At 51.1% G+C, this 13,603-nt stretch overlaps 1 protein-coding gene across 3 annotated transcripts in view; it reads right to left on the bottom strand.

Moving 5' to 3' along the window:
- Klhl29 (kelch like family member 29) overlaps positions 1–13,603 on the bottom strand; it is a 282,109-nt gene that overhangs the window by 184,796 nt on the left and 83,710 nt on the right. The gene's annotated exons all lie outside the window — the stretch shown is intronic.

Genomic DNA, 13,603 nt, shown 5'->3' with positions numbered 1-13,603 from the left:
TTTTAGGTGTTTTTAACACACACACACACTCACACTCGCACAAAGGGTAATTATGTGAGATGATGGATATGTTAGTTGACTTGACTACAATAACCCTTTCACTACGTACACATACCATATACCTGTAAAGTTAAAAAAAAAAAAATCCTGGGATTCTGGCCTGAAATCCTGAGTTCTGGACCAATCTTTGTCCCAGAATGCTCTTCATTCAGTGCTCCAGAATGCAGGCACCTCCATGGTTGGCTCCCTAGATCTCAGTGCAGAGCAAACAACCCACTAGTAACTACCTTGTGCTCTCAGCTCAGGGTCCCCTCATGTCATCTACAAAGCCTCAGCCTTTGTCCAGCCTCTTTCTTGGCCCACAGTTTCCTTCTCCACAGAGTTTCAGGCTACATGTCTGTAGGACCCAGCAGAAGGTGCTCTGGGGCCAGGGAACCTTCCCTGACTGCCCAGCCCTCCATGCCTCTCCCTTCACAGCCCCTACAGCACCTGACTGGTCCTATCAGGTGATTCCTGTTTACCTCTGTAACCTGGGCACACAGGAGGCTCATCGCAGGTGAGGGATTAATGCTGGACACCCCACAGCCTGTGGACCTGGAAACGCTCTGGGGGTCACGGTAGAGGGAGCTCAAGCTCTCTGCTTCATCCAAGGGGCAGGGCTGGGTAACTGCTGGCTCCAGGAAATCTGGCTCCCTCCCTAGTCCTAGTAAGTCACCTCCCTAGTAAGAGGTGACTTACTTTCATCTTGTGTTCAAGTAATTACAGCTGCTAAGAAAGAAACCAACCCAGCTGGAATGTGCAAGGCTAAAGGGAGTCAGGAATTTCGTACCAAGAGCGACAGCGCGGCTGGGCAGAGGTGGCTATGATTGGACATGAAGTCATTTCTAAAGGGCTCATGGTGTTTCTTTCCCTGCCCTACGAGGGCCTCATGATTCTTCTATGGCTGCAGAACAAATATAACTGTGACTTATGTTTCCCAATTTACGGAGCTGATTTCATGTGCTTTCAACAGGAATATGATATTTCTGACAATCACAATTCTTTTAGATACTGTGTGGTGTTTGGAGGGCAAATGTCCCATCTGCCATACGCCCCATGTGTAGGACCTTCCAGGTATGAAAGACACTCTCATAGAAATGCAAATGGCAGCATGTAGGAAGGCAGAAGCCCGAGCCCCTGGGTTTGCATTCAGTCAATAACCTTCCTGGCAGCCCTGCCAGGGAAGTCAGGGGAAGAGGGAGAGACGGAAAGAAATGCACAAAGCAGAGAGCTCCCTGGTCTGGGCTCTGGATGCCCTGGGGCAGCTCTGGCCCTCTCTGCATGTCGGAAGCCCCCTGAGCCCTTGCTTGCTGCCTCTTGAAGGGGGAGGTGTTGTGGCTGTGTGCTTCCTGCATACCTCTTTCCAAATTTAAGTTCTTGCAATGAACTGAGCAGGAAAACTGGTTGTTTCAACAGTTTGATGATGTTCTAGGCCTTAGATTCAGAGGTAGAATGGGATCACGGGTGTTTGTCTCATTGTTAGGTTAGAAAACAGATCTAAATGTTTCGTATATATTTTGAATTTCTCTAATGATGTACCAAATTGTTTGAGGTATCCAGGGCTGTGAAATCAAATTTCTAAGATCATTCTGGCTGTGGGGACTGCTGCTATGCAGACATCATAGCAGATAGGGTAAGCTGAAGAGCTGCTTAGCATCAGGTGTGCAGCTCACTGCCCCAAGACCAGCAGCAAAGCCCAGGCAGCGGGACACAAGCAGCCAGGTGGAAAGATCACTCACCTGAGGTCATGTCCTAGGTGACTGGCTGCAGCTTGGGCAGAAGGAAGAGTGGGGCCAGCAGAATCAGCAGCAGCTCCTGGATTTAGTTTATAAGTAAAAACAAGCAGTGGGGGAAGAACAGCTGGTGTTGAGTCTGGTGCTGGGATTAGTCTGCAACGCTAATCACAAGAAGTGGAAAAAATTAGGAGGTCCTGCCTGCCAAGGAGGTTTTCAAACACATGCGTGTGTAGCAGTCGCGGCAGGATTAGGCTCTCCCAGTGCCAATGAAGTAGGTGCCCACAGCCACAAGCCAGAGCCCATTCCTGGGCAACACACCGGGAGCCCCAGTTCCACCGACACAACCTGAGAAAGGCCATCACCCTGTGGGAGCCGTGGGTGCCGTGGAGGTGGTATGCCGGGCCATGCTGCCAGAGCTCCTTGGCGATGTCCTGGGAGAAGCCGGGACCAATGGGGAGTGGGAGAGAGAATGTCCCTGGTCCCAGGGGATATAGCAGAGTTGACAGGTGCACTCGATGCTGCCCAGGGCAGAAGAGAATGAGCATGTACTTTATGGGTTTACGTGAGATGCTGTTCAGGACTTCACAAAAGCAAAGATTGAAGCCCAGACAGACAACGGAAGAGAGTGGCACCCCTCTGCAGCACACTGCCACGTGCTTCCACCTTGAGCAGTAGCCTCTCACCGTGGCCTCCTTCCAATAGCAGTTCTCAGAGCACAAGAGCCCCAGGGACTTGGACCTGGGGCTGAGATGGGAAGGCATCCGAGGAGATGAAACAAGCCTCCTGTCTCCCAGAACCAGGCCAGAGCCAGGCCAGTGTGAGACCAACATGAGTGGGACCCTCATAGAGCTGGGAGTGGAAGGAGGTGGAGAAGAAAAGTAGGTGACAGGTCACCAGAAGCCATCATGGACTAGATGGGAGCAGAGGGAGATCCCCAGCTCCAGAGTCACGACAAGGAGTCACCCACTCTACTGCCAGGCCTTCAGGTGAAAGAGACTCCGTTCTCAGCCCTCTCCGGAGAAGACTCAGCAGTCTGCAAGGAGGTCCCTCCCGTCCTGGGTCTTGGACAGGTGCCTGATGGATATTCATGACAAAGCACGGTTCTCGCAGCAGCCGACTGGGCTCATTTAGATTTGGCATGCACGGAGCTGGAAAAGATGCTCAGCCTGTGGCGCTGCTGTTCCCAAGAAGCTTCTCCTTAAGGTCACAGGGAAGCATTCCTGCGGAGGAGCGACGGGGACAGATGTTCCCGAAGTCCTTCTTCGCCTCTCCGAGCTCCCCTAAACCCTCATTTTGGTGTTGCTATTTGCTTCTACAAAATGTGGAGCTTTTCAAAAGACATTCAATTTCCTTTGTTGCTATTCAGTTGCCATAGTCAATTAAAATCTATCAATGCCCCTGAATAAATTTGTGCTAGGTGAAGAAAGAGCCTCGGCACAATCTCTCGACATGATCTCTATTACCTTATGTTACTTTAATAGCTAGAGTAATAGTTTGTTATTAATGGAATTAAGCAATTTAGTTCAAGCTTCCCAGAGGTCTTATAAGACAACTATTATAATTTGTATTCTCAGATTTTCCATTGAGTAGATGCCATGTGTTTTACATTACTTGCTAATGTTTCGAGAGATAGCAGTAGTATATTTAATATCTGGCTTTGTTTAATGATTCTAAACCTCTTTCAATGTAGGTAAGTGCTGCTGGAATTTTGAGCAGTTTAAAAGTCTACACTGTACAAATAATTATCTTGAATATTATTCAGCCCAATTTCAATTTGTACTTCTACTTCTTCATCTATCTATCCTGAAAATTTGACCCCAAATGGGTTTTCCAGTTTTCTCAACAAAAAATGATCTCCTTCCCTCCAGAGAAGGCCAGAGAACAGTGCACATGCTTCAAGTGACCACCCAGACAGACGCACACATGTGCACGCGCACACACACGCACACCGCGCACGCCAATTTAGCATGTTTGAATAGAGTCATATTTAAACTAAGATTTCAAAAATGTTTCTCGATGGTTGCAAAACCTGTTTTTAGAAGAAATAAATGTATTCACTACATTATGAAACAGCTTGAGAAAACAAGATCTTACAATGTACACCATCTCTGTATTTAAATAGTTTCATTTCTATTCATGAGCTCCCTGATTAGATACATGGAAAATATCATCAGTAAAATATGAATAATTCTGACAAATTAATAGCCGATTTTTTAAAAATGAAAATATGTGTAAGCATCTCATTCTCATTAGATAAAGCCGCCATCGGGGCTATATGAAAATCGTGGCCCGCCTAGCCATGGCACAAATCCCTCTTAAGCAGCAAGCAGCAGAGAAAGAACAGCCCCCAGCCTGGGCCCTCCTGGGAGCTGAGCTGGCGGGAAAGGGCAGCATTATTTGCAAGATTGGGTTGGGGCAAACACAGCCTGGTGCTTGCACAAGCGCTCTACTTCGTGCCATTCCACGAGGGAGGCAGGGCAAGGGCGATGGAGCCTCGAAATGTTGCAGCAAGAAAGGACCTTGGAGATCATCTCATCCAACTGCCCATTACGCCCTGGACTATTTCCATGGTTGAAGACCAGGGAAAGATGAACGTGATTCCCCGAAGGTTACACACTACGTCTGGGAGGGGCTGGACTTGAATTCTGGCTTTGGGGTCCAGAATTCAATGCTGTTTCTGCAGACGGCATCAAGATGAAATATACGTACTGGTTACCTGAGTGCCTGTCATGTGCCAGCAGCTGCATGGGCAGAGGGGACAGGCACATTGACCAATGAAATGGTCCCCAGCTCTGAGACAGTGGGAGATGAGATGCCGTGCTGGAAGGAGTGATTACTTTGAATGAGGAAGGCTGGTCTGCACTTGGCTCTATCATCTCCTTGCTACGGGACCTTGAGCATGTTACTTAATATTTTTGAACCTTAATTGATTCATCTGTAAAACTGTGAATAACTCCTGCGTGGCAGGGTTACTGCAAGGCACTCAAGAGGTTGTGCTAGTTAGAGTTCTTTTCTTTGACACCAGCTCATGTGAAAGGAGGAATGCTGGAAGCGGTCAGGAGCATCGAGAGAGCCCCAGGGACTCACCATGAGTTGCTCTGTCCCTCTTGCTCCATGTACCCCTTTCCTTGGGACATCATCTCCCTTCTTCCTGCCTTTCCAATCAGTCTTTGAAACTCAACTCTGGGATGCACAGAGGCCCAGAATAATTGCTAGAGTTTTGCATCTGCATTACCATGGGGTTAAAGGGCCAGCCCCAGGTGGACCTGTCTTGTTTTCTTAGTTTCCTAGTTCCCACTCCAGAGGAGAGAAATATGATTATTTCAGCTAATTTCTTAAAGTCAGAACCAGTGGATCCTGTGTTGCTGGCCAGCCAAGGGAAGCACATCCTTGGCTTCCGGTTTCTGTCCTGCTATAGTCAGCTGAGGCTGGAGGGCTGGGTCACGTGTCCTACCATCAGACATCAGGGTGGTGGGTGAGCTGCAGGTATTTTCAGCAGGTGGGGTGGGCAAGGCTGGCAACCCCAGTCATGTCTAACACAGGAGGCCCTCAAAGGTTCATTTCCTCTCCTGCACTAGCAGTGTAGACAGCACAGCAGGGAGCAAAGGGAGGAGACCTGGTGGGCAAGTCCAGAGAGGGTGACGGGAACATCATTCCAGGCAGAAGAAACAGCACAGTGAAGAGGTCTGAAGTACTAGTGTGTGCTCGTGTGGTGTGCTTTCAGCACAGGGGAGGCCCAGGAGGGTCTGTACTTAGCCTGCAAGGACTGGGGAGACTGGCCATGTGACTGGGGGTGGGGAGAGTCTGCAGAGTGGACAGGAGGGGGAAAGTTGGAGGCTGGGAGACCTCGGCAGTTATCCAGGTCGGAATTGGGGAGAGCTTGCTGAAGGAATCCAAGAGCAGCAGGGACGGAGGGGAAGGACAGGGAGGGACGATTAGCAGACAAAGCCTGAGGGGTGGAGACGGACAGGTGACTAGAGACGGGGTAGGGGGTGTTGCCATTCCAGAGGTGGAGAGTGGGCAGGAAGAGGAGTGGGTTGAGGACAGAGGATGAGATCTCATAGCATCTGAGGGGCATCATGGTGGAGGGGCGGGTGGACATGTTGGACAGAACCCTGGGGACAGATCTGGGAGTCACCAGTTTATAGGTGAGGGACAGGAGATCAATAGCACCTGAAGGGCTGTAAGAGAGTGATAAGGGATTCAACTGCTCTGCTGGGATGAAAAGCAGCCACCTGAGAGTAAGCGGATTAGGAGCTGGCTGAGGGCCCAGCTGGTGGGCGCCTTGACCAGTGGGCGCTATCAGCTCTGGGACTAAGACTGACATCCCCAGCCCCTTCAGTTTCCTGAGGCCACTGTGGACCCTGCTATTCCTTTCCTGGAGGGCCTCTGCCTCCTCTCTGCCTTCTCCCAGCAGGAGTAAAGAACAGCTGGAGAAAATCCGCCTGGCCCCCAGGCTGCCCTGAAGATCCCTGCCCGTCCGTCTGTGATTGCAGGTCTGAGAACAAGCTCAGGGGCTGCTGGCACCCACATGCCCACCTGCAGGGTGCAGGGACAGGAAGACACTGTCTGATCATTGGAATCTTCTGTCCTCTTAAGGGCAATGGGCTTCCATAAAGCAGGGATGGGGGCTGCTGGTCTCCCCAGAAGCTGGGCAATGCATTTCACCCTTGGATCTGATGTGAAGAAGGTGGGAGGGTGAGGCCTCCTGGGCCAGCCCATGGTGGCCCTCCTGACCCTACAGGTATCCCTGTGACCCAGTTCTGGCGTGAGGGGTTTAGGCTGGGAGCCCGTCCATTTAACCAGTCCTGAAAGGAAGGTGGCGCATAAACTAGCATTAATATTGAACGCCTGCCGCTGTGTTTACTTTCATAAGTCCCAACTTCCCATAAATCCAAGTCAGAATCAATCATCTTTTATGGAAGTTATTAATGGCAATTCCATTATTTAAATCCAATCAATGAAGCACCCCTCCCCCCCACCGTATGGGAGCCAAGTAGTTTCCGCGGGGGAGGTGGTGGTGGTGGTGAGGGGGTTTGACCAAGTGATGGAAAAAAAAAAGTCCAATGACCTTGGTCACATCTCAGTATTACATTAGATAACTGCTTAGGAAAAAGGATTTGGTTTCTCTCCATTTCTCCTCCAGAGTAGGAAGGTTTTAATTCCGATGGCCTAAGAAAAATAAAAATCCTTCTCTTGCATTCATTATGTGCTGTCCCAATGCTGTCAGGGTCACTCAGCATCACTGCTTTTTAAACTCAGTGACCTAGCTGTCGAGATCTACCGCTTCCCAGTCAGATTTTTTTTAAGCCACGAATCCAAATCTTCCAGGAACTGGCTTCAATGGTCTACAAAATAGTCAACCTTTAACAGAAAGAAGTATGTGTGTGGGGGTTTCTATTCCCAGAAGTAAAAAAGGACAAAACAAGACAAAAGCTGACTGGTCCAGGAGATCAAGAAGCCATTGGAAACTTCCAAAGCAAATATGAACCTGCACAGGTGCCTTGCTAGGGGGCGGTCCCCCTTCCCATGGCTGCTTACGAAGTGAGTGCATGGACTAGGGATGGGAATTCCTGATTCACCACCAGCTGAGGCAGGCTGGGAAATCCAGCGTAAGTCATGTGCACAGGGGTGGATAACTAAGGGCACTGTCCTTTCAAGCCCAAACGTGGGACCTGGCGTGGATGAGCACTCTGACACCACCTGAAAGGCCTCCCTCTTTTCCTCGGTGAGTCACTCCTTCCTTTAGGACTAGACAGCCCCTCCTTGTGACGCGCTGGCTCCCTGGCCAGACCCTAGCCTTGCCATTTTCAACTGTGCTGCTCCAACACATGCCCTCGTCCCTAGCCCCTCAGGGGCCACGTTGGTGCTGTGCTTGTAGAAGGGCTACTGCCACCAGCATGGCCCCCTGGAATGGAGTCTTGTCTCGTGCATTCGCCTGAAAGCTGTGCTTAGGAGGGAGGAGAGAGGCTTCCTTGGGGACAGATTCAACAGGACAGGATTCTGAGAACGCTTCAGCATGGCAGGAGGTACACTGGGACTTGTGACTCACCCTGCCTTTGGAGGCGGCTGGGGACTAGCTGTTCTCCATTTCCACTCAAAACAAAACAAGGGAAAATGGGCTTAAATTGCAGCAAGGGAGATTTAGGTCAGATAGAAGGAAAGCCTGCAGGACTCTGGGAGCTGATGGAATTTCTTTCCCTGGAGATCTTTGGGAAGAGGCTTTAGTGACAGGGACGATTCATCCCCAGGGCTTACTGTGGAAGGAGGAGGAAGGCAGCCGGCCTCACAAGTCCTCCCTCCCCTCTCCCTGACTCCAAGCCTGCCATGACTTCTCTTCCAAGAGCATCACTTAGCGCCCGCAGCACCCTCCCTGAGCAGGCGAAGACGCAGTGCTTGTGAACACGTGCGTCATCCTGCATCTTTTCTTGGGGCTGTCAGAGGTCGTACTTTCGGTTATAACTCACAGAAATGCCATGCTCTCTGCTCTGTGACACAAGATTCACTCCTATGGCCGGCGCTGAGAACTACCCTTACCCCTGTTTAAATCATAGTTTCGTTCTCTGTCAGTCTGCAACCAAAGCATTCAAATCCTGACCTGATAGGCAGGAGCTGCTGAGCCCTAGAGGAAGAGAAAGTACCAGCACCTGGAGCAAGACCCTGCTGGTGGATTTGGGGACATGCTCCTCCCTCTTCTTTGCAAGAGGTAGAAGGTTTCTATCAGTCCCCAGGCGATTTCCACAGGCAGGCAAGGTCAGAAGCACTGCCAAGCCTGGAGGCAGATTTGTGGCCTGCCTGTAGCTCAGGTGTGGGACTTTCTAGATGTGGTTTCTTGCAGGCGACACTCCCTGCTCCATTTCCTCTCCTACACTTGTTGTTCTCGCTCTTACTTTGATTTATGGTGTCTTAATGTGTCCTTTTAAATCACCTGCAGTCCTTTCTGGAACTCTGCTAGATTAAACAGAACAGAAAACTTATGCTGTTCCCTTCCCTGGGCCCAGCTTCTGCCCCAGTACCTACCCCTCTTCCCTGGCCCCAGGAGCTGGGTCAATGGCCTATGTTCTGGGAATCCCATTTGGGGGAATTGCAGCCAGTTCTGCCAAGAGCTCTCCAGGGCCTCATAGCAGAGGTTTGGTGAGTTCACAGCATCTATGTGCTGGAAGGAGGCTGGTGATGGCCAGAGAAGGCTGTCAGTGTCATTTGCCCATGGATGGCCATGCTACCCTTCTGTGCCCTCCTGATCTACTCCATTTAGCTCTGCACCAAATAGCATGCAGAGCTGGAGGGCAGAAGGCAGGGGATGCTCAGGGTGGAAGGTCCCCCCATCCTGGATGCAAGGAGCTTAGGACCAGGGCAGGGGATATGTCATTGTGGAAGGCTGCCAATAAGTCAGGGCCAGACCTCCCGAGAGGTGAGTTTGTTCGAAGGGACAGGAGGATTCCAGCTGTTCTAGAAAGCAGCAAGTGACCCATTCACCTGCCCATGCCTTGGCCAGTCCTGACCACTCTGCTGACTGTGGGAGGGGAGGTTAAAAGGCCAGAAGGGGCCTCACCTCGGGCTGGCTACCGCAGTTATTGAGAAATGAGCATTCCTGAGAACCACTGTGGCCACTTCTAGCACATGGCCCAGCCGCAGTGGTTTGTGCTACATTCCAGATTGTGACAATCATGGGGCCATGCATCCAGCAACCCCACCCTGTTCCTTAAAGTCTCAACTCAGAGCAGCTCTGGTTGCCTACAAAGGAGTACGGAGACCCTTTGAGACTCCAGGCCTGGCAAGATTGCTGTAGCATGGATGCCCAGCGTGTCTGCTGGGCCCCCACCTGGGAGAAAGAAGATGAGGGTGGAGTACGCCCTGTCATTCTCCAAGTCTGGAGCCCCTGGGGGGACCTCAGAGGAGGTCTCTGGAGTAGTGCTGGCCTTGCTGGTGGGGTGACGGTGTGAGTGGAAGAAGGGGTGCTCTCAGCCTGCAGCCAGGGCTCAGGGCATCTGGGTCAAGAGCCCCTTGGCCAGGATGGAGTTCCCCAAGAGAGCATGACCAGAGACTGCAGTCTCTCCGTGGCAAGCAGAAATCCACAGGTCCGCCGGAAGACGGAAATTCAGGGTTAGCATCTTGAAGACACTGAGCCTCTCCTGACCCTCCCCAATGCCTTTGGTTTGGCCTCCGAACACCACTAAGAAGTCTACTGACTTAGCTAATTGGCCGGTCAGACAGATGAAGCTGTGGCTGTGCCTTTGTGAGCCTGTCTGGGTAAAGGAGGTCAGAGGGGGACACAGGCTTCCCGTGCTCACCGTCACCCTGGGGAGGCACAGTCATATAGACAAGGGCTGGAAAAGTGAAAAAACGCTGTGGATCATAGTAGGGGGAGTGGGACACATTGGCAAGAGTGACAGCTGTCATATCATACGAGCCTTACTTCCACACCCAGGGTTTTCTGATGAAAAGATCCTGGCAAATCATTTAGCCCATCTAAGCCTCAGTTTACTCCCCTGTAAATGGGACAGCAACGTATCTATGTTGGCAGGGTTGCGGGGAGGACCCAGGAGAAGGCACATTTGCAGATTGCTCAGCACAGCCATTGATGCTTGGCCCTTGTCACAGACACTGTGCCTGAGCTCTGAGCTTGGGAGCTTGCCAATGCCTTTGGGCCAGCTGGTGGGGGACAGCTTCAGAGTGGAGGCAAAGCAACACCAGAGGCCAGGAGGAGCTGCCTTTCAGGCCAGAGCTGATCATTGTGAGGCCCTGGCCCCCGCCAAGCCTCATTCTAAATGGATTATTGTTTATTGGCGGCTTATCCCATCTCTCGGGTTATGAATTATTTACCAGATAATGACTTCATAATTGTTAATGAGAGATGCCCCAAGGACGTGCTGACATACCTTCTGAAGCCACAGTGCTAATTGTGGAGTCCCAGAAGCTCCCATGTGGTCATATCCAGAGTGTCACTCTTAGGGACAGAGCCTGACGGGCTCTCTGGGATTGGTCATGATCTAACCCCCTCATGATACAGATAAATAAGAGGGAACCCAGTGAGGGGCAGTACACATTCCAGGTCTCAAAGGTGTTGGTGGCAGCCCCAGATGGGATGGGGCTGCCACCTGATGGCCATCTGTCACTGTCTGGGTTTAGGCTTCTGGGTCACTCTATGGGCTGAGCAGTTCAGGCCCTCTTAGGGGTTGTGGGGCAGAGAAAATGGGGTGTGATAGGTGCTTGGAGATTCCTCTCCAGACAAGAGTAGGACCCTAGCCAGGGTGGCCTCTAGGAAATTGGAACAGGATAAAGTCCAGTGGCTGTTCAGGATGAAAGGGGCCACCTACCTGGGAGCAGAAGTCCCCTGCTGACAGAACACATTCTGACTATGGAGGGCAGGAGGTGGACACATGGACATCTCTCTTGGGAAGTGCATTTGGTTCTGAAGAGGGCAAGAATTAAGTCCATGGGTCTGCTGGGGTCCTTGCCCATGAGGATAACAACGGCAACCCTGTACTGGCCACACTGGGGGTGCTCCTCCAGGTGCTATCCTATGCTAACTCTCATCCCCATGACCACCGTGTGAGGTAGCCATTATCATTAACCCTTATTTTGCAGATGAAGAAACTGAGGCCCAGAGGGCTAGATGCTGTGCTGCTGTCGAGTGGCTGAGAAGGGGCAGCACTGGGAAGAGGATCCAGGAAGTCTGGTTCCAGCAACTGAGCTCCTGACCACCGCCCTCTGTAGCTCACTAGAAATATTTCCAGGATGAATGAATGAATGAATGAATGTGTGTGTGAAGGCCGTGAGGTCCCTTGGAATGTGGAATGCACTTTTTAAACATGGTGGAATGTGAAATTGAGCATAGTGAGACCATGGTTCTAGCAAGGTCTGGGGAGGCTGTTTTCCTCTTAAACTACAGACTGTGCTGGAACAGTTTAAAAGAGAGCCCTGGCTGGGTACATGGTGTCCCCAGGGGGTGGTGGCCTTGGAAGGGCAGGGTTAGTGCGTCACCCACCCCTACTGCTCTAAAGTGGGCGTTGCGAGCTGCTCTCCCGGTGTGGCAGCCCCCTGGGCATACACGTTAGACAGGCTGAATGAACTGCTTCCCACCATTCGTCCATCCCAGGAACATTTGCAAGCCTTCTTTGTGCCAAGCCTTGGGGAGGGGCCCAGAGACTGAGTCCTAGTCGCTGCCCTCCAGAGTGTTCTGTGACAGGAGGGGAGTGGGTGGAGGGCTGGGAGCACAGCCAGGGCTCCCGAACTGAACTGAACTGACGTTGCTGCGTGAGCTCTGCTCAGCTTTGTAAGGCTGCTTTCCTGGCCCTGGGGTGTGCCCAGGAGTTGGGGGCTGAGTCCGGTGTACCCTGGAGGCTAAAAGGACAGCACCAAAACTCAGTGCCAAGTGGTGCTGGGAGAGTAACAGTGTCAGGGAGTCCCTGCAGGAGGAAGATTTCCCACGGGAGTACTCTTCCAGGAGACAGAGCTGGGGGAGGCTTTTCTTCGAGACTCCGCTTAACAAGACAACCTGCTGATTGGAGAGTGTTAGCTGAGTCTGGATGGGAGCAGAGGCCAGGCAAGCCCCGCTGGCCTGGGGCAGATTTTCTTCTCTGATCCACACACAACAGTGGCTTCAGCTCAGTGCACACCTGCACAAGATGGCAGAACACTCCAAAGACGTGTCAGAAAGCCTTGAACTGGTCCTAAATAAATAATCGCACTGTTTATTCTGGGATGGAGAGGCAGCAAACCTCCTCTGCGCGCTGGGGTGGCGGGGCGAGGTTCTCAGCTGGTTGACAGGGTTGCTTCAAGCACATCCTGAGCACTGACTGCAGAAGGGAACTTGGAAGAACCTGCTTTGATTTCCATTTCCCACATTCAGCACCTGCCTGGGTACCTGGGGGAGGATGGGGGGCAGGTTAATTGTTGCCGCCTGTGCTGTTATTACACTGTTTTTTAAAAGCAGAAATATGCTTTTAATGATTTTTGTTGTTGTTGTACCTTATGAACCAGATGCTTATATTTAAATGAGTTGCTACAAATCAAAGGAAGGACCCACAGGGTTGCTAGGCTGCGTCTTGTCTTATGTGGGTGAACTTGAGTTCCATGAGGGAGGCTTAAATCTGCCCCCTCATCTTGGCATCCAGTTCACATGAAAATGCCTACTGGCAGCTGTAACCGATGAGCCTCCGAGTGGCCGAGATGAAATCGGGAGTGAGCCGAGTGGTCTCCAGCCTGACACGGCAATTTGGTCCCAGGTCCTTCAGATGTAAGCTCTGGGTCAGGGATTTTTCCCTCACATGGTCACTGCGCTCATCCCAGTGCCTAGCGTTATAGTAGATGCTTAAGAAATATTTGTTGAGCAAATGAGTGATTCTTCCATAGCACTTTGTATAAAGTCTTCCTGTTAGATTGATCATACATTATTATAAGAATGTTTCGTTTCAGGTCTCCCAACTGGAATAGAAGTTTCTGGAAGACAGAGCTTTTGTCTGAATTCTCTGGCCCCCAGATCTGGAATAATACACAACGTGGCTGCCAGTAAACATTACAAGGAATGAATGAATGTTGAGACAGCCTGGGTTCCCTAGGTGCTGGCTATCCTACAACAGCCCCCGAGTCCTAGTACTATATGTCTGAGGGAGGGGGAGGGAGGAGAGGAAGGGGAGAGAAACTTATGATCAGAAGACAAAAGCTCAAAGTATTTTCAAGCGGCCTTTAAGCATCAGTAAATGAGATCATCTACAAGAGACAGAAGTCCACAAGTTTTAGGAGCATGGCCACTCAAAAAATGCACCCGTGGTCCTTTCCCTGAGCAGAATGCTGGCAAGGCTGCTATTATTAGCCTATTCATTGTT

The sequence above is a fragment of the Urocitellus parryii genome, chromosome 12, assembly GCF_045843805.1.
Source record: "Urocitellus parryii isolate mUroPar1 chromosome 12, mUroPar1.hap1, whole genome shotgun sequence".
NCBI lineage: Eukaryota > Metazoa > Chordata > Mammalia > Rodentia > Sciuridae > Urocitellus > Urocitellus parryii.
The sequence above is the reverse complement of the archived record's forward strand: the minus strand, read 5'-3'. Positions and strand labels throughout refer to the sequence as shown.